General features: G+C 46.5%; 1 protein-coding gene across 1 annotated transcript in view; it reads right to left on the bottom strand.

Annotated features, from left to right (window-relative positions):
• The window catches only part of grin2da (glutamate receptor, ionotropic, N-methyl D-aspartate 2D, a), a 164,364-nt gene extending 158,379 nt beyond the window's left edge, over positions 1-5,985 (bottom strand). The window contains exon 1 of the mRNA XM_053863431.1: positions 5,746-5,985. The gene's annotated coding sequence lies outside the window, so the exon portion shown is untranslated. The remainder of the gene's footprint in view (positions 1-5,745) is intronic.
• Between the last annotated feature and the right edge of the window lie 18,884 nt (positions 5,986-24,869).

The raw sequence follows: 24,869 nt of genomic DNA, 5'->3' as shown, positions 1-24,869 counted from the left end.
TCTCATTCAGAACTAGTGCACAGAAAAGAGGAGGAGGAGGAGACTTGAGGCACCTGCTCGGTGATGAGGAGGAACGACACTGAAGCTGCTTTCACATAAACCAGTTATTATCAATATCGACCCTTCAAAATGTAATGAATGACCCCCCTCCGTCTAAAATGATTCTTATACACAATTTATATATATATAAAATATATAATATAAATATAATTCACCAAGACAAGCACTGGAACACAGCCAACTGAACCTGGCTCAAGAATCCAAAATGCAATTTTGAAATTCAATCCTTCATTTATTTATGTATTTTATTAATGATTATTTATTCAGTTATCTCATGTTTCTTTTTGAAATGCATAGTCTCACATCAACATATGATGACAATTTTCTATTTTACATTTTTATCATTTTATTTGGGGGAAAAATATTTCATATTTAATATGATAAATGTGATTTTTCTGCTGCTTCTAAACACAAGGAAGGTCAGGCTATTTGTCAAGGTTTGCTTTTTTAAAATAATTTTCTAAAAATAATTCCCACTAGTTCTCTTGGCTCTTATTACCAAAATTGAAAATTAATTTAAAAGGACCACCTTTTCCCGACGCACATGAATGAGCACATCACTTCAGCCTCTGAAAAACCATCTTGCTGATGAGGAATTCAGTGCGAGAATATTTACTCTCAATACTCTCAGAGTTTGACACACTTTCACCGCCATGTTGACCTACTGCTGCTGATAACGTCAAGAAGGTTTTTCAAAGTCATTCCACGAAGCCGAAACTAAATCATGACTGGAATATTTTTTATGAATTTTCCATCAGATGAATCCTGAATGTCATCTCGCCTGTTACCTTCATCCTCCTTCAGCACCAACAGGAGAATCTAATTTGGAACACAACGGTCACGGACGTCACCCGACGTTCAGCACCGCTGCCGTGAGCTGACTCATGTTCCAGCTGCAAAGATTGGGAATCCTGTCATGTACCTCTGCTAGTGATGACAGCAGATGCAGAGCTGGGAGGGAAGGACGGCTGCTCAAGGTCACATTTCATTGGGTTAGATGGGCTGCCAATTTCTCAGAGATCGATACCATGAAGGATACAGAGGGAATTTGCTGAAATATTTTTTTTCTTAACAATTCCATATTGTCTTTCCAGACTTTATGAGCCATGAAGACATCATTCCACCGTTCAGAGAACTCTGAAGTAGCAGAGGACCCAGTCCAGAAGCTTCCAGTCAGCAACATGAAATGTCATGAAACAGTGTCCTCATTTTTAGATGTCAGCAGGTGGCACTCTTGTTCTAAAAAAATATGTGAGGTTGCGTTGAAACAATTTAAAGAGTTCAAATTTAAGGTTTTTTTTATATGATTCTATACAGCATTCTGTCTTTCACTCAGTAATATTAATTTGTATTTTAATTTGTTTATTTTTATTTTATTTTAATGACAAGTACATGCGCTACAAGATATAGCAGGATAGGACATTATTTTTTGTCTCGAGGGCTGAAGCTTCCGAGGCTGTCAATCATCTACGTCAAGTCTATTTGTCACCAGTAGGGGGCAGTGAGGCTCATTTGCTAGGTCTACACTGCCAAAAACTGAAAAGAAAGAGAAGGAAAGCAGCAGGAAGCAAAGCGCTCTCGGTTTGAATGAGGTGAAATCTCATTGAAATGGTCGTTCAGCACCACAGATTTTTCAACAGAGAGCGCCAACTATTGAGCTCAGTTTCATGAAGCCTCATCATCACTGGTATGTAGAGCACCTTACTATGAACCGACTGCGCACCACGGCACAACTAGTGCCAAGGTTCAAAACCACCACAGATCCTTGCTGCTAAAATCCACTTCTTTTCTGATGGAAAGACAAAAAGAAAAGTAGAATAAAACCGTTACAATGTTGTGTTTGAGTGTAACTATTGAAGATTTCAATGCATTGTTTTGTGGCTCTGTTGAACAAAGTTTGTCCAGTCAAACATGAAGATCTCACCTCAGCATCTCAGTGTCCCACTACCAGGGAGGTGAAGGAACGAAGGTCTGCGTCAGGACTTGCTACGCTACAAACAAGTGGAAACTGAGCTCCGGAACCAATTGCTTCAGAGGAACTCGATTCCAATATTTAACAGTCAGGATGCAGAGTGTGTCATTAGCCGCCGTGTGATGGGACGGCCTCCGATTTTAGCATCATTTTTATCAGAGAGCAATCACTTGGATCCCACTCTGTGGTGCTCCAGCTGTGACGGAGCCACCAGAACCAGAATCGGGCCCACTCCCTCTAATTGCTTTGACTCTACTTGGCAACCAGGAGAAACTTTAAAGCCTCTTCACCGGGAGGATGTCGCTGGCCCCTCCTCCCGCCAGAGAGACCGCGCAGATGTTCCTCAGGAAAGGTTCCTGTTGGACCGTTCTTTCATGATGAACGGGCACTTGGCTGGAAGTGGGTGAAGTCATGTGACGTACCACGTCATGTTCCTCAGCCATCACTGTCCATTAAGCCTGATAGATGGGTGCCAATGTTCCGGCTTCCAGGAATGTATTTGTGGCCCTCGTGAAAACGTCCCATCAATTCTCTTGAACCTTTACGAGGGAGGTGAGCCGCTCCCGCAACTCAGCGTGTCCCCAGGTTTCTACAGTCGTGATGATTTACCAGGCCAAACTGCGCTAACAAATCTGCATCAGATCGGCTGAAGCCAGGACACGAGGCTTCACATCCGACGGCGCTCAAGTGATGAAACATCCATAAGGTCTTTCAGAAAAATAACGTTTTATTTTAGTTAGACTTTGACTCATTTGTTGAGATTCTACTGTCGGATCCATGGTGCTCACAGAGCGCAGACCCAATCTATATATATATATATCTATATATAACGTTTTTTGGCTTTTGATGTATTATAACAGTGAAATTCCAATGAGCTCAGTGGGACAGCAGGTGGCAGTAGTGTTCAGCCATTGGCTCCTACAGTCGGTTAGAAACAGAGCAAGAAATTCTTCCGAGCTCGTGCGGTGCAGGAACCCAATGATGACGTCACATACAAGAGCTATGGGTGTTTTGGGTCCTCCCAAATAATAAACCCGCACATGTCGGCCAATCACAACGTGTTGCTTGTCAAACCAGGAAGTGGCAGGACCGATTCTGCAGGGGCGAAATATCCCTCTTTGACTCAAATGTTTCGCTAGGGAATGAAGCAGACTTTCTTCAGAGGAGCGTAACTGTCTTCTGCGATATCAAATGAAAGCATTAACCTGTTCATGTCAGCCAACCACGATGCGTTGTCCCACAGAGCAGGAAGTGGATCAGATATATATGTCTCAAACAACCTACTGTAATAACAAACATCGTCGTTGGCTGATGTTTTGCATGTTTTCAAATCCTCCATCTCAAGTTTCTCTGGCTCATTAAAACATTTTTAAAAACAAGATCATGGCTGTCGGATGTGATGTCATGTGATGCAGGGGAAAAGGTGGTGATGGGCTGGTGAGGCTTCATGAAAAAAAGATTCAATAGCAGAGAGCGCCATCTGGTGGGCTCTGAAAATGAGAACACTGTTTCATGGAGCCTCACCAGCCCATCACTAAACCTGAGGTCGGCAACACGGCAATACTGGCTAATTTCCTAAAATCTTCGGATTAACTTTGGCAGGACTTTGGGAGGAAATCAGAGCGCCCGGCAATAGCCCATGCAAACCCACCCATGTACAGAATAAAAGTGATGCTGCAACAGTTTCAGGAAGATAAAACGAGAAATGACTTTGTCATCAAAGACCAGTCTGAAAATATGACTTTTTTACCAGAGATTTAAATACAGTTGCGTAACAGGTGATGCCATAAAACAGACCCAGTCTTAAGTGTCACCTCTAACTCGTGATGTGCTGGTGAGGCTTCATGAAACACAGTCCTCATCTTCAGAGCTCAGTCGGTGGCACTTTCAGTTTAAAAAAGATGCAAAGTTTCATTGAAACGGTTGTTCAACTCTACAGAATAGAGCGCGCCATCTAGTGGGCGCTGAAACTGAAGCCTGCGTGTCATGAAGCCTCACCAGCTCATCACTCTCTACCATGCTTTGCACAACACTTTCGCACTTCAAAGCCTCATCAGCATCAGCATCATTGTGATGATGGCAAGATGTTCTCTTCAGCACCACTTTCCTCAGGTTACATGGACCCCAGACGCTCCGCCTCATTTTCGTAAGTGGGTCTAAGTGAACAGACGGAAACGTACATGAGGGACGTTTTTGAAAAAGAAATCATCTGCTCTAACAGCTACATGGAGTCACACAGGATGGTAGAGACACTGAGCTGCTGTTGCTCTAGTCACACACACACACGTTGTGTCTCTTTCATTGTGAGGAGCTCTCCTGTCCATCACCCTTTCCCCAGCCTCTCCCCCTGAACCTAACCATCCAAAACACATGGCTCACCTGAACCAGGACTGAACCCTGCCTATAATAAATTTCTTTTACTGAGGTTTTAACCCTCTAAACCTTGTGAAGACAGGCCAAAATGTCCTCGCAAGAAGGCGGCTTGACAAGACTTGTCCTCACACGTACGGTGAAAAACGACATTCGGTCCTGGGGCCACTCAACTCGTCTTTATGTCGCAATGTGGATGTTATAACACCATGGAGGTACAGCTAGAACGTAGTGAGCATGTACTGGGGAGCACAGTGATAAAGTACTGACGTACTTCTCTGCTGTGTTCTGGAATCGTTTACGACAAAAGCTTCGTAACCCGGAAGAGCAACCCAGTGTCCAATACGTCGCAAGACCTCCTGTTGTACGTGACTTTTAGGGCCAAACAAAAGTGACTCAGAGAATGCTTCATTTTCCTTGAGCTGGGTGGCAAAAGCTTTAGTCATGTCTGCATCAGATAAAGGCCAGTACAGCACGTAGGGCTCTGGCTACTCACCACACGTGCTACTGCATCAATGCTCGACACTGTAGGCAGCAGAACTTGTTGCTAGCGGACACATTTTTCCTCCTTCCAACAGCCTCTTCAGTCACCGGCTCAACCTCAAGCTGTCGAGCTTCAGCGACGCTGAAAAACGCAGCTTGACAGCTGAGACTGTTTTCACAGAAGGACTTTGAAACCAGCTTGAATCTGAACAGAAAGCAACTCTGCGCTGTCTTTGGTTCAGGCGGTCAACACGCTTCTCACATGGAAACGGGGCACACATTAGAGCGCTGGAGGAGGAGGGGGGGGGGATCGATGAAGACATCTGGTGATCACAGTCGTCGACCCTCAGGTCCTTCACTGATGAAGATCTGCAGGACGTTTCTGAATGGGAGTCCAGTGAAGTCGTGGCTGGTGGATCAGGAGGTGTTGGAGACACACGCACCCCCCCCTCCTCTCCATCCCTCCATCATCACCCCTGTGCGGTCACAAGCTCAGATGCGCAACAGCCAGGTCGAGCGCTGTGGGATGCAGATGTGGATGATGATGATGATGATGATGATGCGGTTTTCCTCAAATGTCATCCCAGTTCCCACATTCCCACCCGCATTAACTTGTGGAAGAAGCAGCGAGATGAATGAAGGAGACGGATGACTGCGCATCGCCACCGTGCGTGAGCGCGTGCGTGCCTGTCATCAATGACAGGTGGGTCACTGCCGCGCACCCCCCACACCCCACCCCGCGACCCGAGGAGACTCGCCCGGGACGCGCGCGCCTGCGGAGGCATGAAGGGCACCGGCGCGACTCCGCTCTCAGACATGTTCACCTTCATCCCCGAAAGAGGGAAGGAAAAGACACTCACTGTTCTCAGGAGCGCGACTCTCTTCCTTCTTCTCTGCGCGCACCACCATCCATCCTTCCATCCCTCCGCTGTCCTGCGGCAGAGAGCAGCCGGATCGATGCTACACTTGCGGGACGTTAAGGTCCTGGGGATGGATCATGCCGAACCCCCCGAACGCGAATCACAGTTTGGACCCGAACACTTGGCTACATGTTGCTGCTGCCGCCGCCGCCGCCGCCGCTGCCGCTGCTGCTGCTGCCTCTCACTCACTCACTCACTCACTCACTCACTCCGTCTGTCGCTCTACTCCGGGTCCTCTGTTAAAATTCAGTATGTACGCTCCGTCACCATGGCAACCTCCTCCGCCCCCCTCCCCTCGCCGCCCCCTCCCCTCCTCATCACTTCGCAGCGACACGTGTTGAATCTAAACTAAGTTCCTACTTCCGGGATGCTGCTGTTTTGTTTTTTTTCTTCTAAATCTTTTACGTCCATCTTTTCTTTCGGCATCACACCTTTCTGCTCCCTCCATTTCTGAAGTACACAACACTCATATTGTAATCAAGGAATGTTTTCATCCAAATACGCCCTGCACACGTGCAAAGCTGCACATGTCATGATTCTGCTTTTATTTTGGTCCCTTGAGTCCTGTTTTTGTTTTCTCCCTCCTTTCTTCCTGTTCCTGTGGCACACGGCTGGAGCCACTCATCCTCTGATCACCTGTGTATAAAGACACAAGGACTCCAGCAGCGTGTGCCACATGGTCTCCTCTTGTTCCCGTGGTAAATTGGCTCTCCTCGTTCGTTCTTGACATATCTGTATGCTTGTTTGCTTATTTTGACTACACTCTCTGAAACCCTGGTGCCTCAGTTAGTGTTTTGTCCCTTCCTCTCTTTCCACGTGTTTCCTGGTTTGTTTTGTGATTGACTATCTCTGTTTATTGTGTTTTTGTCTCTCTGTCTCCAGATTTAAGTTCGTTTGATTCTCCCGGTTCGGTGACGCTTCATGTTTATGGACTTCTGCCGGTTTTGGTGACCCTTTTGATTTTGGACATTCCGACTTTGCTTTGTTTCTCCCGGTTCGATGACGCTTTCTGTTGTGGTTTTATTGTTGTTAATGATTAAAATATTGTCTTTGACTCGCTCCTGCCTCCTGTGACTTTCATCACTGCACTTGGGTCCACGTCTTGACTCGTAACAGCACAACCTCGACAGGAACATCACAACCATCACTAAACAAAACAAAGCTCAAATTCCTATTTTCTCTTCAGAAGCAAAGTTATGTTGGTCCAGCTGGAGACTGACTTGATTTTTACGGACACACAATGCAAAGAGTTTCTAAAGAGGATCAGCATGAGCAGGAGACCTGTGGCAGCTCCAGAAGTTTCCGTCTAGAAGAAGTGGAGACCAGGGGCTATGGGGGCCCCCAGGAGCCCTTATCTCTATTGATGCTGTCCTCCTATTATAATTTGAGGGAGTCCACCAACCCCAGATTCATCTAAAAATATATATATTATGATTTATTTCTCCTTTGTCTTTACTTCTTTGTATGTTTTTTTTTTTTATTTATTGATTGACGCATAAACTGGTCAGATTTTTTTCCCTTGCATTTGAGAGGTAATAGGTAGCAGCTGACGATAATCCTTGAGGATTTTTACATTGTGAGGGGCCGCTGCTCAAGTCATCGAAAAGGGCACCTGTCAAATAAGTTATCATGGTAGTTGTTGCTGGGACCAAAAAAAAAGGGATTTCTTGGAGAAAGAGGTTTTTCAAACCTATTTTTTTAGGAGGAAATGAATAAATAGAAATTAAAGGATAATAAATATGTCATGTCAAGTCCGTGACGTCACTTGTGTTGACTTGATGACGCTGACTAGCGTAATGGTGGTCTGTGAGCAAAAGCCTCATCTTTCAAAACATAATTCGTTTTATTAAATGGTGTTTTTTGTTGAGGATTTATTACTATTGTTGTGACCTATCTCAATCTTGTTCCAATACACCATGTTGAAGGGGAAAAAAAACACAAACTAGTAGAAAACTAAACTGAAACTAAGCATTTTTCAAAAAACTGAAACTATTTCAAACTAGCCAACCCACGATAAAAACTAAAACTCTGTGAATTTGAAAGAAAAAAGCTCAAAACTAAATATAAAGATAAATGACTGACGAATGAAAATTCCGTAACTAAAATTCCGCCCCACTATGCGCTCCTTTGTATGTAGCTTCTGAGTGAACGACAATGAATGAAATAACTGCAAGCAGATTGTAAAAACAGTTTACTCTTAAATAATATACAATTTTACTCGTAAATAAAAACAAAGCAGGTTAAAAAGAATGAAATCTGTGTCGTCTGTTTATAATGAATTAAAATTAAAAGTTAGAGTGAAAACCTCCTTAGTTTTTGTTGTTAATGTATTTAACACAGAGGATTTAAAATCTGCTTATTTTGCTCTGCTGGTTTATGGCAGCTGTCGGAAACCTCAAGGTCCATGATGCATTAAAGCGTTGACATATTGATGAACAAAAACTCAATGAACAGTAAGCATTTTCAAAAAGAAAAAAACTAAAACTGACTGAATTTCAAAATGACAATGAAATAAAACTGCAGCTAGTGAAAAAATCTCAAATAATAATGACCATGTTCTGCAGTATTAGACATGTAAAAGCACTACTTCAATTTGATTTAAAACTTTCAAACTGCATGTCTTATGTATAACCAACACTGAATGACTGATAAATAAATAAATAAAAAACATGGATAACCCCCCCAAAAAACTGACTTTACTTCAGTAATATTCATATTTCTTTCATTGATTTTTGTCCACGAAGTCCCTTGACATCACGTGAATATTCATGTACATTTACTGGGCAGAAGAGCTGGCGGCAGCAGCAGGGAGCACAGATGCATCTACTTCAGCGCTGACGACCGTCAGTGACGAGTCCGGAACATGATGTACAAAAGAGAAACCTTCAGAACACAACAACATCCTGTCACTCAGTGTGACAGCTCCCAAGGTTTCCATCTCAAACTGACCCGTGCTTACCTTTAGATTTCACCACGATTGTTCTCATCTGTCACCAGCATCTTTCACAACCATTTACAACTTTATAAATGATTATGATGACTCATGAGATGGATGGCTAGATGGACAGACAGACGGACAGATGGACAGATAGATAGACAGACAGACAGACAGACAGACAGACAGACAGACAGATAGACAGATAGATCGATAGATAGATAGATGAATCCAGAGAAATAAAGATCTGGTCCCTCAGACGCATCTGGTCAGTCTCCTGGTTCCACACTGACCTCAGGACCTGAGGACCAGAAAAAACACCAGCAAATCTGAAAGCCAGAGAAGCACCCAGAGAGTGCAGACCTCCGCCAAGCAGCTCACATCCCACCGGAGACACTGAGCCAACATGACTGGAATTTATTTTTGCAAGAATTTGACATTCCTCTTTTAGCGTTTGAAAGACCACATCACAAACAGCGGCAGAAACAGGACCTCTTCAGTAGTGGTGCAGTATGGTGCCTCCTGCTCTGGGAACGCTGGCTTTATCTGAAACGTGGACAAAAGCCTCTATTTTTAAACTAACTACCTGCTCAGCTAAGCCGGACTCCGTCATTGAACAAAACGCGGGCAGAACTCCCTCGGAGCGCCCACTATTGTTATGTATCTGATCCTCCGAATCAGCAATTTTCCCTCCACTTTTACTCCTCAGATGAAACAAAAGCTCCGAAAGTCTCCCTCCGCTTTATTTCCACTGAGGCGAGCTGATAAAGGCTGCAAGATGCTCCACAAATGAAAGATGCTATCTGCACCAGGAGCCACCAGGAGTTGGAGCGCCACTCAAAAAAACAAACCGAAGCCCATGATTACTCAACTCCAAACCTCAGCAGACTTTTCAGAGTCAGCGCCGCGAGGATGGACGCTCCAACATGTTCGCCGCATGTTGCATTATACATGAGGCGGCGGGGCGGTGTGAGGTTCGCAGGTGGAGGGAGCTGCGTTCCAGGTGTGATCCCAGTAGATTGATGACAAGAAACAAAACTATAGCACAGACAAATCCCCCCGCAACAGATGAAGACAAACAAGAAAACAAATGGGAAGGATTGTGGGGAAGAAAGGACCAAAGCAGCGCTTTCATCGAGGGGGAGTTTGAATGAGAACGCTGGACCTTATGAGCATTAACATCAGAAAAAAAATAGCTGTTTTAGCCTTTAAAATCAAGAAGAAAATTTGTTCGAGTTAGACTTTTCTCTAACTTTGTTTTGGCAAGTAGGAAACCCAATACTCAAGTATCGTTTCTGAAGCTGAAGTATCTTGGGGTCATGTTCACATGTGACAGAAGGACGGAGATTTTCTGGCAACGTCCCTAAAGGGTGAGGAGCTCAGTCATCTGGGAGATACTCGGAGCGGACCTGACCCTGCTCTGCTGGACGCCTCTCCGGTGATGCACTCTTGGTGAGCTCAAATGGGAGGAGACCCTGGAGATGTTGGTGATCAGGTGCACCTTCAAACAGCTTGGTTTTCCTCCAGAAAACTTGCATTTATTGATGGGCTTATGAGGATTGTTGAAGCAGAGCCCACTAGGTGGCAGTCACCTCTCCAAAACCATTGGATGTGAATAACCGTTTTATTGGAACCTCACATTGTTTTTAAACCAAGTGCGCCACCTACTGAGCTCTGAAAATACGGACACTGTTTCATAAGGCCTCAAGGCTTCTGGAGAGGGAAGTCCAGATGTCTGCGCTCAGGCTGCTGCCCCTGCGACCTGACCCCAGAAAATATTTCTCTTTCATTTTAGATTGGATGTTTCTGTAATATATATATATATATATATATATATATATATTCTAATTTTTTTTCTCCGCATATTCTGATGCTCTCCCACACCGATGAAGGTATTGGAGGTCAGACATGTTGGATGAGACCTCAAGTTTAAAATAACTCCTCAGTCAGTTGCGTGAAGATCCATGTGCTCCGATGATGGGAGAAGTGTTTTGGTTCGGTGTGTGTAAAGCAACCCCACGGTTCTTTATATGTTGAATTTCCTCGCGATGGCTGCCAACGTTTGGGCGAAACGGCTGTGAACCAAGCGAAAGGAAGTTAATTGGTGTCTGAGCTTTTGTCAAACAACGTTGGCGGAGGCACTGATGGGCTCCTGACCTTTATCTCGCACCGCTCGTCCACCAACTCCAATTAAAACATCTCTCACTGGCTAGAAAAAGAGTTGCCCAAGCACCGACACAAGGGGGACGCACACCTGCAACACCAGCGCCTCCTGCTGTGGGCACTATCGTCTTCCACTCAGGTAACTATAGAGGGTTTTCACGGCCCGACATCAAACCTGGAAGCCCCGTGTTGGAGATACTCTCTGCTCAGCACAGAGCGCTACTGAAGGCCATTCTGCAGCGTTTCCTTGAAAACAATGGTGAATTACTATTGTGTATTGGGCTGTGCGATTCATTCCGATCATGAAAAACATTTGGAATGTTACTGATTTCCAAAAGTTATGACAAATCAAGGAGAACAATGCCGGAAGTGGTCGGAAAAAAGGAGGCGCTTGTGGTTAGCGACGCTGAACCAGGACCTTCGTGGCAAATCTGTGGATCTGAACATTTTGGTCATTAAAAAAAAAAAAAAAGTATAGCTTAAATGACTGAATTATATTGTCGTGGAAGAGAATACGCAGAACTTTTATCAGAACATATTCACTGATGCCAACCCTCACAGTTTTCAGAAGCTATCTCTCTCACACACACACACACACACACACACACACAAATACAAACTAAAATAGCACACAAACTCAAAATGAAACATCAAAATATTTAAATACGTCACATTCTCATATGAGGTGCAAATGTCGTCGATGACTTGTTATAACAGTTTCCTGACCCATCCACACACCATCTGGTTATAGGCCTCCAAACTCAGGTGACGTTTTAGGTCCTCGGCGGTGGATGAAAAACAGGTCATTGATGATATCAGGATACGTCACCGACGGCAGACTGACCGGGTCCGGGCAGAATGTACGAGTTGATGGAGCCAACTGGTACGTGTCTGCACCACCAATAAAGCTCAACTCTTCCAAGTGTCGCACATCTTCCTGTTCACTAAGTCCCTCTCTGTATGTCCTGTGACTCCTGTCGTTTCAACTAACCATTCTGAGTGTATTTGCGTTTTTCCACTCCACTCCAGTGACAGTCTATGTGGGTGTTTACAAAGAGTATCTCCAACATGGCAGCTTCCTGGTAGGATGGCGCGGTGATGACGCGCAGTGAAAACCCTCTATACGTCATGTTGACATTTCCTACCAAGTGATTTCACTTCAGATAAGTCAGTCGGAGTCAATCCCCGATCGTCACTATACTGCGTGAAACGCACGCTGGTGAGTGCAGCGCTGACGTGAGCTACTGAAGCCACCAACCTTGCACCCAATAGAAAGCCCAGTATATGTGAGCATCTCCACGTTGTGTCCCAGCGCCTCCTTCTGCAGATAACTCAGAGTTTAGACTAACACACCTCCGACTCAGGAGACGACTCCTCACGCTCGCCTCTTTTCAATTTCACACACCAGGAAGAACAAAGATGACCACGGAACAGATGGCACGGCGATTAAATCCTTGCTGAAGTCAGGAAAAGTGCTGCTCTCAAGAACAACTGTCCAGCTGCGCGACTTGCTTATCACCTCTTAACTGCACTGCTGACTAGTTTGGGGAAGCCAGGGAGCTGCGGGGGGAACACTGTCACATATATCACCCCCTAACAGAGGATGGGCCGCGATGCACACAGTGCCGAGGACTGTTGCCTTTTTTTTTTTTTGCAACATATTTTTATTGAATTTTCTAACATAGTATACAGCTCAAAAACAATCAAAGAATAATAAAAACAAAACAAATCATAAAAGAATAAATAAAATACAATAAATGAAAGGCACGCACAAAACACACGTAACAATAAAAAAACATTTTGCACTTATAAAAAAGAAAAGCGGATAAAACACTTTTGACTTATTTAGGAGCTAAAGTATGTGTTCAAGAGTTTTCCATCCACTCGTTCACTCCGGTCCAAGTGCAACATTTCGTTTCGCCACAGAGCCGCTCCATAGTTGGCAACAACAAACTCCCAAACCAACATGGCGACTGTGGAGTCAGTATTGATCTTGTAGCTCCTGCAGAAAAGAGGGAACAGAGGCAGCGTTGTAGGAGGTGGTGTTCGGTGAGGACGTTAAATATATCGCCACTGGTCCTCCGTCCCTGCAGCTCACTTGGCAGTGGCATGTCTGCTGTGGAGGTTCTTTCAATCTGTCATGTAAAGTTAGCATCCTGCAGCAATGCTGTGCAGGGAAGCGCATCAATCACGGCATTTATAGCACCAGCACCTGACAGAGCACAAGAGTTTTCTGGGCTCATGAAAGTGTGACCGCTGGACCTCAGCAGCAACACCCGCCAGTCCGAGCGTGACATTCGGGATGATAAGAAATCATTATTCATTTCACCGAGCTAGTTGAGCAACCTTTTTCAGGTGTCGTTCACGGAGAGAAACTTTTGGAAACATCCGGAGTGGAAACTTTCATGTGCAATGCAGTGCTCTCAGACTCAGAGTCCCGCTACAAGTGGCCAGTATGAAAATATTTCACACGTAGAATTAAATGTTTTTCAGTTGGTCCTTCTGACAGAATAGTTGCTGCATCTAGTGATGTTTTTCCTTCTTGTAGAGGTATATGAAAACCTTCACATCATGTACACAGAAGGTTGCATCATTTTGATTACAAATACACTGTCAATCCATGTGACTGGTATCGGTGATCGAAAGTAAACATCCTGATCGGAGCATCCCTAGTACATAAACAGGTGTGACAAGAGCCTGATCTGTGCATTGGGAGACTTGAAGGCAGAGAGATGGAAGTTACCATCGAGTCATTCATGAGGTGGCTACTTTTAAGTAACTCAGGAGCAGGGTGAGGCCTGCGGACCTCAGGTTTGACCCCTCAGCTCGGACCAAATGAAGAGATACAGTGAGGCAGAAACCTCAGTCAGCACTGGACCAAGGATGCCAGAGTGGATGTCTTACTGTGGTCAAACAAGTCGCCATGACGACACGCCGCGGCTCCGAGTCTCCCTCCTCACCAGACGTGTCACCACCCGCCACTGTGACTCACTGATTTTCTCTAACTACTTAAATAGATGCGTAATTGCTCCCCCCTCCACCCGCCTCCCGCCGACACCCTCTCCATTAGCCGGGTTGGGGGGCGACGACGGGGGACACGTCGGCATCCAGAACCACAGGTGTTTGTGAGCGCGTCAGTAATGAACGAGCTGCAGCAGAATGATAATCATGATTAACGAGGGAGAGCAGCCAGGAGGCAGCGACGCCTGACGGAGCAGCCGACCGGAGAGTGAAGGCAGCGTGCGGCGCAGGGGGGTCGCGCTGCCCCCATGTGCTGAGCAGACCCGCAGGGCTGCACCTTGGAACAGGTTCTGTGGAATCTATTCTCTCTTTTTCAACTGAGAAATCGGTTGCAGGTCAAACTTGACCTTCATGCTACATTGCTGGGGTCCATCGGCTCAGACTTCCGGGAGATTCTCCGGCCAGAGTGGAGGCTTTCACAGTACCCACTCTGACCCGAGTCAAAGTTTCTTCTGCTGGAAAATCTGACATTTGAATACAAACGGACTGGTGTCTGCCAGGGGAGGCGGATCTCCTCCCAGTCTTCCATCGCAGATGACGTTTCGCATCATGCTACTTTTAGCTCCTGCCAATATTGATCAGTTGGGGAAAAAACAAGTTGCCAAAAAACACCAAAACACTGAGGTTTACAGTCGCCACAACAGCATTCAACTGCTAATCATCAAACCCTGGTTGTCTCCAGCGAATGCATGGACATGGTCTTCTTTGTGCATGTAGCGCCTCCAGCTGGCTCCAGTGAGTCGTGAAAAAACCGGACAGGTGTGGAGGCAGAGGTGTGAGGGAGAGAGAATGGGACTTGGGGCTGTTTAGACACAGGTCTTCAGTGTGAGCCCTCCTGTCCTGAGTGTTCTCCAAAGACAAGAAAATGCGAAGCAGCACCACTGCCTTTCATCTCAATAGCATGACAAGGCTTTGGTAAAATCTCACCTGCCAATGTCATGGTCACATGATCAGGACTGGTGTGGTGAAATGAACCCTGGCACAGGACTCAAACCCCTGTTCCAACCGAAGCACCAAGCTTCCTTCCTGGCACCGTGTACCAGCGGGATCATTACAGAGCAGACCGCTGGACTCTGCTGTTCCCCCGAGGGTCGCACCATCGCGCAGCCAAAGAATGATCCAAATCTGTCCACAACCAGTGCGACCCATGTCCAGTGACAACCTTATTTTTTCCCGGCGTGAACTTTATACCACCAAGCTATTAAGAGTTTTTCACCTGACAGGGTGGTGCCCACGACTCCCAAGACTGCAGATCGTGTCATTTTTCGCCAAAGATCGCATGAAGAGTTTTATGAAAATGAGGAGCAGGTTCGCGCTACACGGCTTAAAAAAGCAAAAGGGCAAAGACGGTGCTCAGATTTGGAGGTTCAGCAGTACCAGAAGAGGTGGATTAAGTCAGAGAACAGGGTCAAGTTCCAGGTTAGAAAAACCATGCTAGAAAAATGAGCAGCTTCTGGGGGTGCAGGTGAGGCGGAAACACTGCTTGTCAGGAGAGTCAAAGATTAATGGACAGGAGTCAAAATGAAGGGAACTGGAGGGAAGCTGTCACCGGCAGATGGTCTGCAAGCAAAGCGGATTGAAAAATGTACTGCAGTAAGTGAGTCGCAGTGGAACGCCAACGGGCATTTGTCAAAGCCTCCACAACTTTGGGGATTGAGAAGAACTTCCTCAGAGGTTGAGTAAAGGAATTCACTGTGGTGTTGGGTGTCACGGAATAGGACGAGTGACGTTGGTCACTAAGGTAAAACTAAACATTCATCTTCAAACTAACTCAAATATCCAGCGATACCCGAACATGACAGTAAGACTCCATCCACTCAGAGACGAAGCCTGTTTCACCCACACAGATCCAGCGTTCACGTATCCGATATTTCTCAGTTCGGATCTCTGGGTACCGATTGTGGCATTGGTTCTCTCCTGAAAGTCGTCACCTACCATCAAGTCCTACTGTTGGGCACATTTGGCAACAACTGCTCAACTTATCCTCAGTATAAACACAAAACATTGAGCAACTCTTTCATTGTGACAAGCTGCGAGCGACTGTTGTGACACACTTTCTACAGAGAAGAATATGCACCCTGGCGTCCTCTATAAGTGTTGTCAGATTACAGCTCCACTCCAGTCCTGGCACATGTACTCCATCAGTTTTCAGTGGATCTGTGAGGACAGAAGAAAGAGATTTTCATAGAGCCCTTAGAGAGGAAGCTCTGCAGCTCCATGTAGTTGCAGCTGATAATTCTGCTCAAACGCGCAGGACAGCACACACATGCAACTGTTTTCCAGCTGCAGGGCTGTGGGGTGAGATGTCTTCAGGGGCGTCCGGACCTCTTCATCTCTCCGGAGCTCAGTGGATCCCTCAGATGCGGGGGATGTATAGTTCCTGTCTCTATTTGGTCTCTCTGGTCTCCTCCCTGCGGGGAGAGGGAAAAGCTCGAGGTGAGGAAGATCAGGTCAGACCAGGAGAGAACACGCTTCCTCTACAGGGAGACACAATGGGAGAAGAGCACGTCTGGTTCCTCTCATGCTCATGCATTGATGCATTTTCTCTTCACCCTTGTGTGAAAAAAAAGAAAATAAATGTGTTGTCGGCTTGCTGCTGAACAACAGAGGTCGTCGGAACACCAGCTGATGTGCATGTGTGTGTGAGAGTGTGTGTCAGAGGGGATGTGTGTGAGAGGGTGTGTGGGTGTGTGAGAGAGAGAGAGCAAGAGTGTGTGTGAGAGTGTGTCTGAGTGTTGTTTATACTGCCTTGTGGGGACCAATTCCTGGCAAAACACTCTCCTCACCGGTCCCCACAGGTCCAAACCTCAATTTCAGGATGAAAACTTCAAAATAACTGGGTTCCAGTCTGGTTCAGGTGAGCCATGTGTCTTGGATGGTTAGGTTCATGATGAAAGGCTGGGGAAAGGGTTATGGACATGAGTGGTCCTCACAAAATGAACACGTGCCAAACAGATTCAGATCACGTTCTGATGCTCCTTCAGAGGACGACAGCAGGGGTCAAAGGTCAGTCGACATATTGGCAACAGGCAGCTCATTTTTCGACTGGTGTTGAACACGAACTGCTATGACCTTGACGTCGCAACATCTCACATGTGAATAGTCAGATTTTCTGTCCAATACTTACTCATGATGACATCATCGTCCCTCAAACTCATGCACTGGAAGCTTAATGTGCACAGTGTTGTGCTGCTGCATGTTGGGCCTCTGCCTCAAGAGGAACAAAAGAGTCTTCATTGCTTGTTTGAATGATGCAGATGTTGGTGGACCTTTACGACTTGCTGACTGACTTTGGCTTGTGTGTTCCAGCCAACTGGGAAACCATCAGGCCTCTGAACCAGCGGGGAGTTTGGCTGCAGTCCAACAGCGAGAGAGGAGTCGGCGGCACCAGATGGACCAAACAAATATTCCAGCAGGTGAAGATGGGTCGACCTTCAGGTGGGTTGAGAGCTCCTAACTTAGTGAGCGACGGGTCGAATGGTAGTTCAAGGTGCAGAAGGCAAAACAGTTTTGGCATCACTGAGCGATAATTCCAGACTTATCTGTGAGTGATCTGAGGGGGGAATAGACACCTGAGCATCTCCTGATCACTGGTTTGAAAATCTCTACCGAGTCACATGACCAGTCACATGGCTGCTCAGCCAGAGGGCAAGGGGTCAGAGAGACAAGTGCAGAGAGGTAGATGAGCAAGTCAGCCAGAGAGCAGGAGAGCAGGTGACTCGGTGATGGATCAGCATGAGAGGGACACGCTGACAAGCAACAGAAGGACACGGTGAGACCTGTTGGTCAGGTGCGAGTCGAACAACATCAAAGAATGATGTGGGACCTGTCAACCGTGGGGTGGGAGAAGAGTCGGACACGACTAGATGAGCGAGGAGACAGACATGTCAACCGACTCGTGAGGAACAAGAGACTAGACAAGGACCGGCCAAGGACTCCTGCTGCTCCAGCTATCTGGAGGACAAACCAACTTGTCCACGGATTGAATTGTAAATGAGTCTCTGCTTCATCTGGCTGCGACCCGCGGCTGAGCCGGAGCACGTGCCCGAGTGTGGAGCAGCTGAGGAGGCCGTGCAGGGGGGTCCATTGACAGACTTAGACGTGCCGGCAGGCACGGTGGTAATGGTGAAGGTCGATCACGTCTTGCAGAGCGAGCCCTCGTCTCCATGGCGACGGACAGCTGATCAGTCATTCGCACGCAGCAGAGTTCAGTTCCGTCAGTCTTAATGGCCCCGGAGGAGGAGCAGACCACGAGTCTGGTGCGAACCAGCCAGCCTCATCTGGGCTCCCCTTCAGTGGAGCCGGCTCATTAGCTATGCTCAGTTTGAAGGCGCCGCTGAAAGGCCTTAAAACCATGAACGCTCCGAACGGAGTCCAGTCTGAAAGTTGCCGGCGCCGCGACAGAAAGCGGTCGGGGGACACAGTGGTCAGCTGTTAGTCACACGCTCTAGCCACCACCGCTGCCCACGCTGGCCGCGGCCAGCGCCGTAATTGGACACGTGAGCACATCAGCTGACCGCACAGCTCCTGTTGCTATGGAGGTCCAGCCTCGTGGTGTGATCCTCTTCTTTCCCAAGTTTGCCTCGAAAAACGCCAGTTGCAAATGGACTTTGTCACTGTCCTTCCCTTCTCTTCCAAACACCGAAAAAGTCGGACTCTAGACAGGGAGCAGTTGCTCTGTTTCATGATGCTAGGTTTAGGCTTTTGAGTTCAATAGAGAAAGATCCTCCAGTACAACTGAAGTCTGCAGCACATCAACGAAACTGAGAAGTGGTGGGGAATTTAGATTCAATTGGACGATCCCAAAGGTTCTATTTCTAGTACTGATGAAATTTGGGGAAAATATTTGGCAATTTCTAGGGTTTTTGTCTCATGAATGGTTTAACGTCCGACGTGTCCTGATCCTTGTTAGTTGTGTTTTTGTCTTGCACCTCAACAGGCTGGTGCTGAAGGCTGGAGACAATCGGGTAGATTATTCCCGGGAACTACTCCCTCCCTTTGGTGAGTGACATTCTGTCCCGGGACAAGCCGCCAGACTATCCTACCCTGTTTCTGCAGTGGTCAGCACTTTGACTTCCCCATTCCCGTGCCATGCCTCCTGCTGTGTTTGGACTGTGAAACAAAGAGACTCAGACTTCCCTCTCAACAGGAACCTCCTTCTGTGTGGCTCTTTTTTTGAAGGTGCAGTAGGAACACAGGCTCTTCCAACACTCACTAAATGGGCAACTTGGTGGGAGGCCTCCGGGACACCTCCTTGCACGGGTGCCTCCAGATGGGAGCAGGCTCAGGGCTGCACCACAGGGACTACGGCCCATAACTGACTTGGGATCTCTGACATGAGTCTGGGTCTCTTTGCTACAGCTGCTGCCCCTGCGACCCAACCAAAGAACAGCTGGGAAAACTGTATTTCACCTTGTGCAGCTTTGAGAATGTTGCTTTCTTCACACCGATGCGAGTCACACGACACGAGTCAGACGTTTGTTGATGGAGGTTAATTACACACCTTCACCTCCTGCATTTAGAGTCAACAGTCATTTGATCCCTGACTGTGAAGGCCATCAGACACTTCACTGCTTCTCTGCTGGAGAACTGGTTCCATACAAGCCTGGAATAATCCAGTCACAGCACTGAGAGGAAGAGAACATTGCAGATGAATCTCTGTGTGACTGTGACGTCGACAGAACAAGTCTTGCAGCAGGTGGGTCGGACGACTGATCTGGGGCCAGAAAGTGACACCGAGTTATGTATTTCTAGTCGGCTACTGGAGCCCTAAAATCCTTCCTTTGATGCCTGGTTTTGGTCCCAGACTGGACCTTCATGTTCTTGGCACATGACTAGGTCAAACACCCCCTCATGGAAAACTTCACCACTGGACAACACGAGCAGGAAAGAATAGCATTCGACCACCCTGAACAACTTTATACAGAAGCTCAATGGAACTTGGCCACGGAATTTGAAGGTGTAGTGATGGCGGATCATGACAGTAGGAGTGAGGCGCCACCAAAGCCTCCACCAACTTCAGAGGATCCACAAACTTGTTCCACTCCAGCTCAAAACCTAAGTAAGTACTTTCACCTCATGGAACCTAAGTTACCAGAGAGTATCAACAGGAGTCGATGGAGAAAGCCAAAGCTATTTTCTAGCTTGAAATATGCCATAGATTTCACATGTGAGGTCAGCGAATGCTGGTTTTCCATCAGCATCACAAGTTACTTCAGGTTTTGTGGGATATGTAGCTACTGCATGGCTGGACTGGTGCAGACCTGGGTAAAGTGCGGCCTGATCCCTGTATTTTCGTCGCCCTTTTAACTGATATGTTGAAATTTTTCAGGATTTTTTTTGTTCTGTTTTAGTCATGGCCACCACTTATAGCGTGTTCTTGTTTGAAGACTAAAATGTTCTTCTCTTCATTGGCCATGTGTTTTTCATGTTCCTCAAAATACATTGAAGGAATATTGAAAAATATATTTTGAAATAAATTGCCTTATTATCATTTTGTCCTTGTTACTTAAGTATATATTTTGGATATTGGATATGGATTGGATATGGATATATCGGTCATGTTCATGGAGATCAAGTCAATTAAAACAGAATATACCGAACAGGCAGACACACAATCGATGGGATAAAAAGTCCAGTCAGTGGCAACAGAAAGTGACATGGAGGTGAAAAACTCACGCACGAGGAGGAGGGAGGAATGGAGAACAAACAAAACACGCTGGTGGTGGAACCACACACGGCAGGAAACACAGAGACCAAAGAAGTGGAAAACAGAGCGGAAAGAACCGAGAAAGAGCCAAGGTACCTGCACGGGAGCAAAGAGGACCTGACTCACAGCAGAGCCTGTGAGCAGGTGTGGAGGACACAGGAAATGTACCGACAAAATAAAACCAAATGAAAAGATGGTTTTCTTTATGTTATAAATCAGTTTTTACTTTAAGAGACTTGTTTGATTCTATGTTTGTGTTGGCCACTGTCAGCTTTGTTGTGTTGAATTTATGTGATTATTTTGTCTGTGTCGTATTTTCTTATACTTCTTCTACTTTCCCGTACCTTAATTCAATAACTTGATGCACAACATCTTGCTCAAATATTTGTATTTTCCTTTTACCCAAGCAGGGACATTACAATACATTTTATAGGCCTTGTTTTGTTTGGCGATGAAGACAGAACAAGTAGTTATTATTGATCCGTAGTGGAGTTATTGAAATTGCTTCATAAAAATAATAATGAGGACAATAATAAATGTTCCGAGATCAATTCTAATTGAAGGACTTGAAAGTGAATGCAAGGAAAAGGACAGAAACAAAGTGGAAACGCTGGTGTTTCACTTTAGGGAACACTTGTGAACAATGAATAAACTACTTGTTTATTCATGTTTTTTATGGCAAACCACTGACCATCCCACTGTAGACGTCGGTCAGTCTGAAGAAGACACTGGTCAATACTTTATAGTGATTAATGACTGGATAATATGTGAGGAATACACACCTGAACAAGCAGTTTATTTAGGGTGATACATGTGTGGGAGCAGGAGATCTGTTAGTGTGTTGGTTAGCAAAAGTCACAACAGCATTTCACTGACCTGCTTAGTTCACTACTGGTGAGCAGGTTCTGGAACACTGCTGCCACCTACTGGCTCAGGGAGCGCGTTTCAACTGGATGATATTTCAAATACTAAAAAAAAAAACATGGAGTTTTGCAGGTCATTTTTGACATTCCCTCAAACACAGCTCAGGTTTTAAGGCTGTAGAAACAAGTGGCCCCTGCCCAAACATGAAGAGACAAAACACACTCAGCTGAGGAGTTTGGGAGATGTTTGGACGTCACTGAGGGGACGTTGTTGAAGTGAGTTTGTGTAGCTTCAGGTAATTCCATCGCCCCCTGCCTGCGTGGAGCACGATGGGCATTTGGTGTAGCTCAGTCTTCAGTTGAAGCCCCATGGAGCCGGTCCAACAGAGCAAGTCGATCCATCATCGTGCCTGCGCTCGCCTGATTCCTCTCCTCGCTGTCAGATCTTCTCAGTCCTCTCAGATCTACAAAGGTCCCGGGCAGCTGCGCCGGGGGATTCGGTCACCAGAGTCAGCCGGAGAAAACGGCGGCGGCTCCTTTAAGTCAATAAATATTTAGGGTTGAGGGCGAAGTGGCTGAGACACTTGTTCCTCCAGGGAAGGCCAGTCATGGCAGAGTCTCTTTAGCAGTCACTTTGTTCTTCTCCTTCCATTCATCTTTATAAAGCTGTCAGCGAGGTTGCAGCGCTGATGCGAGCGGTGGCTCCCCGGTGGTTCTGGGAGTTTAGAGCTCAAACGCGGGGAGCTGAGGCTGCTTGATCAGGGAAGCCCAGGTTGTGGATTCAGGGAAATCAGCCAGTCAGCAGAAAGAGACCTCAGGTGATCTCAGCTGGGACCATGGTTGTTCCACACAAAGACCCTTTTTATGTGGCTCCTGGAATTGTCGCAGGTGAGTGAGGCACACGCAGCTTTGGAGAACAAGGGCAGCGGTTCACAGGAAGCCTGAAGGAACCCTCACTGACATGGATGGAGTTTTCTGGCTCTGCTGAAGAGCAACACAAACCTGAGTTTGACCTTCAGCTTGGTAACTGTTAAAGTGCTTTAACTGTTGTAGTGCGTTATGGGAGTGCTTCCTGACTGTAGCAGTTCTGTTTACACTGTGGTCTCAGTCTTGGTCTCTGGTCTCCACTCAGTCTCAACGCTGTCTTGACTGCAACGCTACATTTCAGTCATGCATTGATCATGTCATATATATCAAGTCCATCCACCAGGGGGCACCCTGGTGCCTTCAATTGTCAACTGCATACTGTACATTTAGAATAACTTACAAATACATTTGTTTGTTCATTATATTTTAGATTTGGTTATCGATGTTCTTTGACAATGTTAAGGTAATATTTCAAATATTTGCCAGTGATTCATGGCCTGAATATTGAGTATACCAAAAATAAATATTTCTGTCTCCCCTCAATAAGAGTAGATCTATTCTATCTATTTATCTACTTATATTCATTTAGACTATGTTGTTGATACTGTTTTGTTACAATTGACCTTTTTATTATTGTTTTTAGTTGCTCATTAATTCAAATTTTCAAAAAGTAAATTACATTTTTATTGTAATGCGGCTTCGTTTTCATCATGTGTCACGATTCCGTACCAGGTGGAACCAAGTGCAGGTGTGAGGCGTCGATCGACTGTGAGGTTCAAAATGCAACTCAATGCAAGAGTCTAAAAATGCCATCGACAACAGAAGGAGAAGTTTCCACCAAAACCAAAACGTCCACTGGACCAGGAGGGAAAAACAGGAGCAACCAAGGGAGCAGAAGGACGTGAAACAAACACACAGGTCAATACTCATACAAGAGTCCAACAAATCAAGATCAGCAGTCGGAGACAAATCTGATCATGAAGTCGCGAGCTAAAGGTGAAGCTCTTGTGGAGAGAGAGGAGAGAAACGGGAGTAGTCCTTTTAGTTTAAGTCATGACAAAGTGAAACTTGGAACTTAGCTATGTTAAACCGTGGCTCTGATGGCAATCCAAGTCTGAGGACCGCGACTCTCATGGGCGATGAATGTGGAGGCGTGGCGCACGTGCAGCGAGGTGCCTTGGTCACGTCTCATGCGAAAGTCTTCGACCAATATCTTGAAATTTCCCTGGAAGAGCTCTTCCTTTTGCGAGTCATTTTCACGGCTCATGTGGTGAAGCTAAGGTCAACCAGCTCATCCAAGTCACACTCTTCAAATCCCGCCGCCGTGGTGAAGCGGCGTGAGCGGTTCCTCGTGACGTTTCAGGTCCAATTAAAAATGTACTTTTCCTCATCAAGTCGCAGAGGGTGACCAGCGCTAAGACGAGTCGTCCACATTCTGTCCGACAACTTTCCCTAATTGGAAAGCCGGCGCCAGCGGAGTCGGAAAGTTCGGCCGCGTCTGACGCAAATTGATTTTGAAGTCACATTAGGCAGAAAGGCGGAGGGAAGGAGTCGCAGCGGCTTCAGCTCCTGGACGTGAGGAGCGTCCACACCTGGTGAACCACCCTCCGCCTCTGATCCAACACTCTTCGCCTCCCGCAGAGATTCCTTTAGTAGCCAGGGGCCAATTACAGCCAGTCAATGGCCGTCCTCCTGCGGAGGCCCACGTCCGTCCTGAGGCTGGGATCAAAGCCTCGCAGCTGACTGACTGGAGGAGGACTGTGGGAAGAGGAAGTGGCCGTGGCAGGGAGCGGGCGCCTCACGTGGGCCATGAATGGAGAGGCGGGCGGCAGCAGCTGCTTCAGGCCGCCTGCCCGGACTCACACCGGCCCAACAGCTGCGCTTTGGATCCCAGCAGACACTTGAAGACACAGACATGTGAACCCGGTTCACAGCCACACACCGGCCTGCTTCAGATCTCACACCATCACGTCCTTAACTCAATGAGAAAGACCCTCAGCTCCAATACGGCAGAGCCTGGGACCATGGAACCATTCGCTCGCCATCGCCACAAGGGTCCACAGTGGGGGGGAGGATGTTGAGTTTCCCACCCACTGTGGGACTATCAAAGGCCATCTAATCTAATCTAAACAACAAAATATTGATGCACAAATATCCATCCATCCTCATCCGCCTGTCTGTTGCCAGGTCGTGGGGGCAGCAGCTTCAAATGGACCGTCTCCCGGGCGACATCCACCAGCTCCGACCCAAGACGCTCCCAGGCCAGTGAAGAGAACTCATCCCTCCACCTGGTCCTGGTATCGCAATACACAGGTATTGTGATACTTCAAGCTACTACTACTATACTGTAATACCCGCAATCCTTAAAGGTACTATACTGTAATACCTTCAATCCTTAAAGGTACTATACTGTAATACCTTCAATCCTTAAAGGTACTATACTGGAATACTTGTAATACTTAAAGGTACTATACTGTAATATTGTAATCCTTAAAGGTACTATACT

This window comes from Synchiropus splendidus, chromosome 4 (assembly GCF_027744825.2).
Source record: "Synchiropus splendidus isolate RoL2022-P1 chromosome 4, RoL_Sspl_1.0, whole genome shotgun sequence".
NCBI classification, from domain to species: Eukaryota; Metazoa; Chordata; class Actinopteri; order Syngnathiformes; family Callionymidae; genus Synchiropus; species Synchiropus splendidus.
Note: the sequence above shows the minus strand (reverse complement) of the source record. Positions and strands in the feature narration are given on the sequence as shown.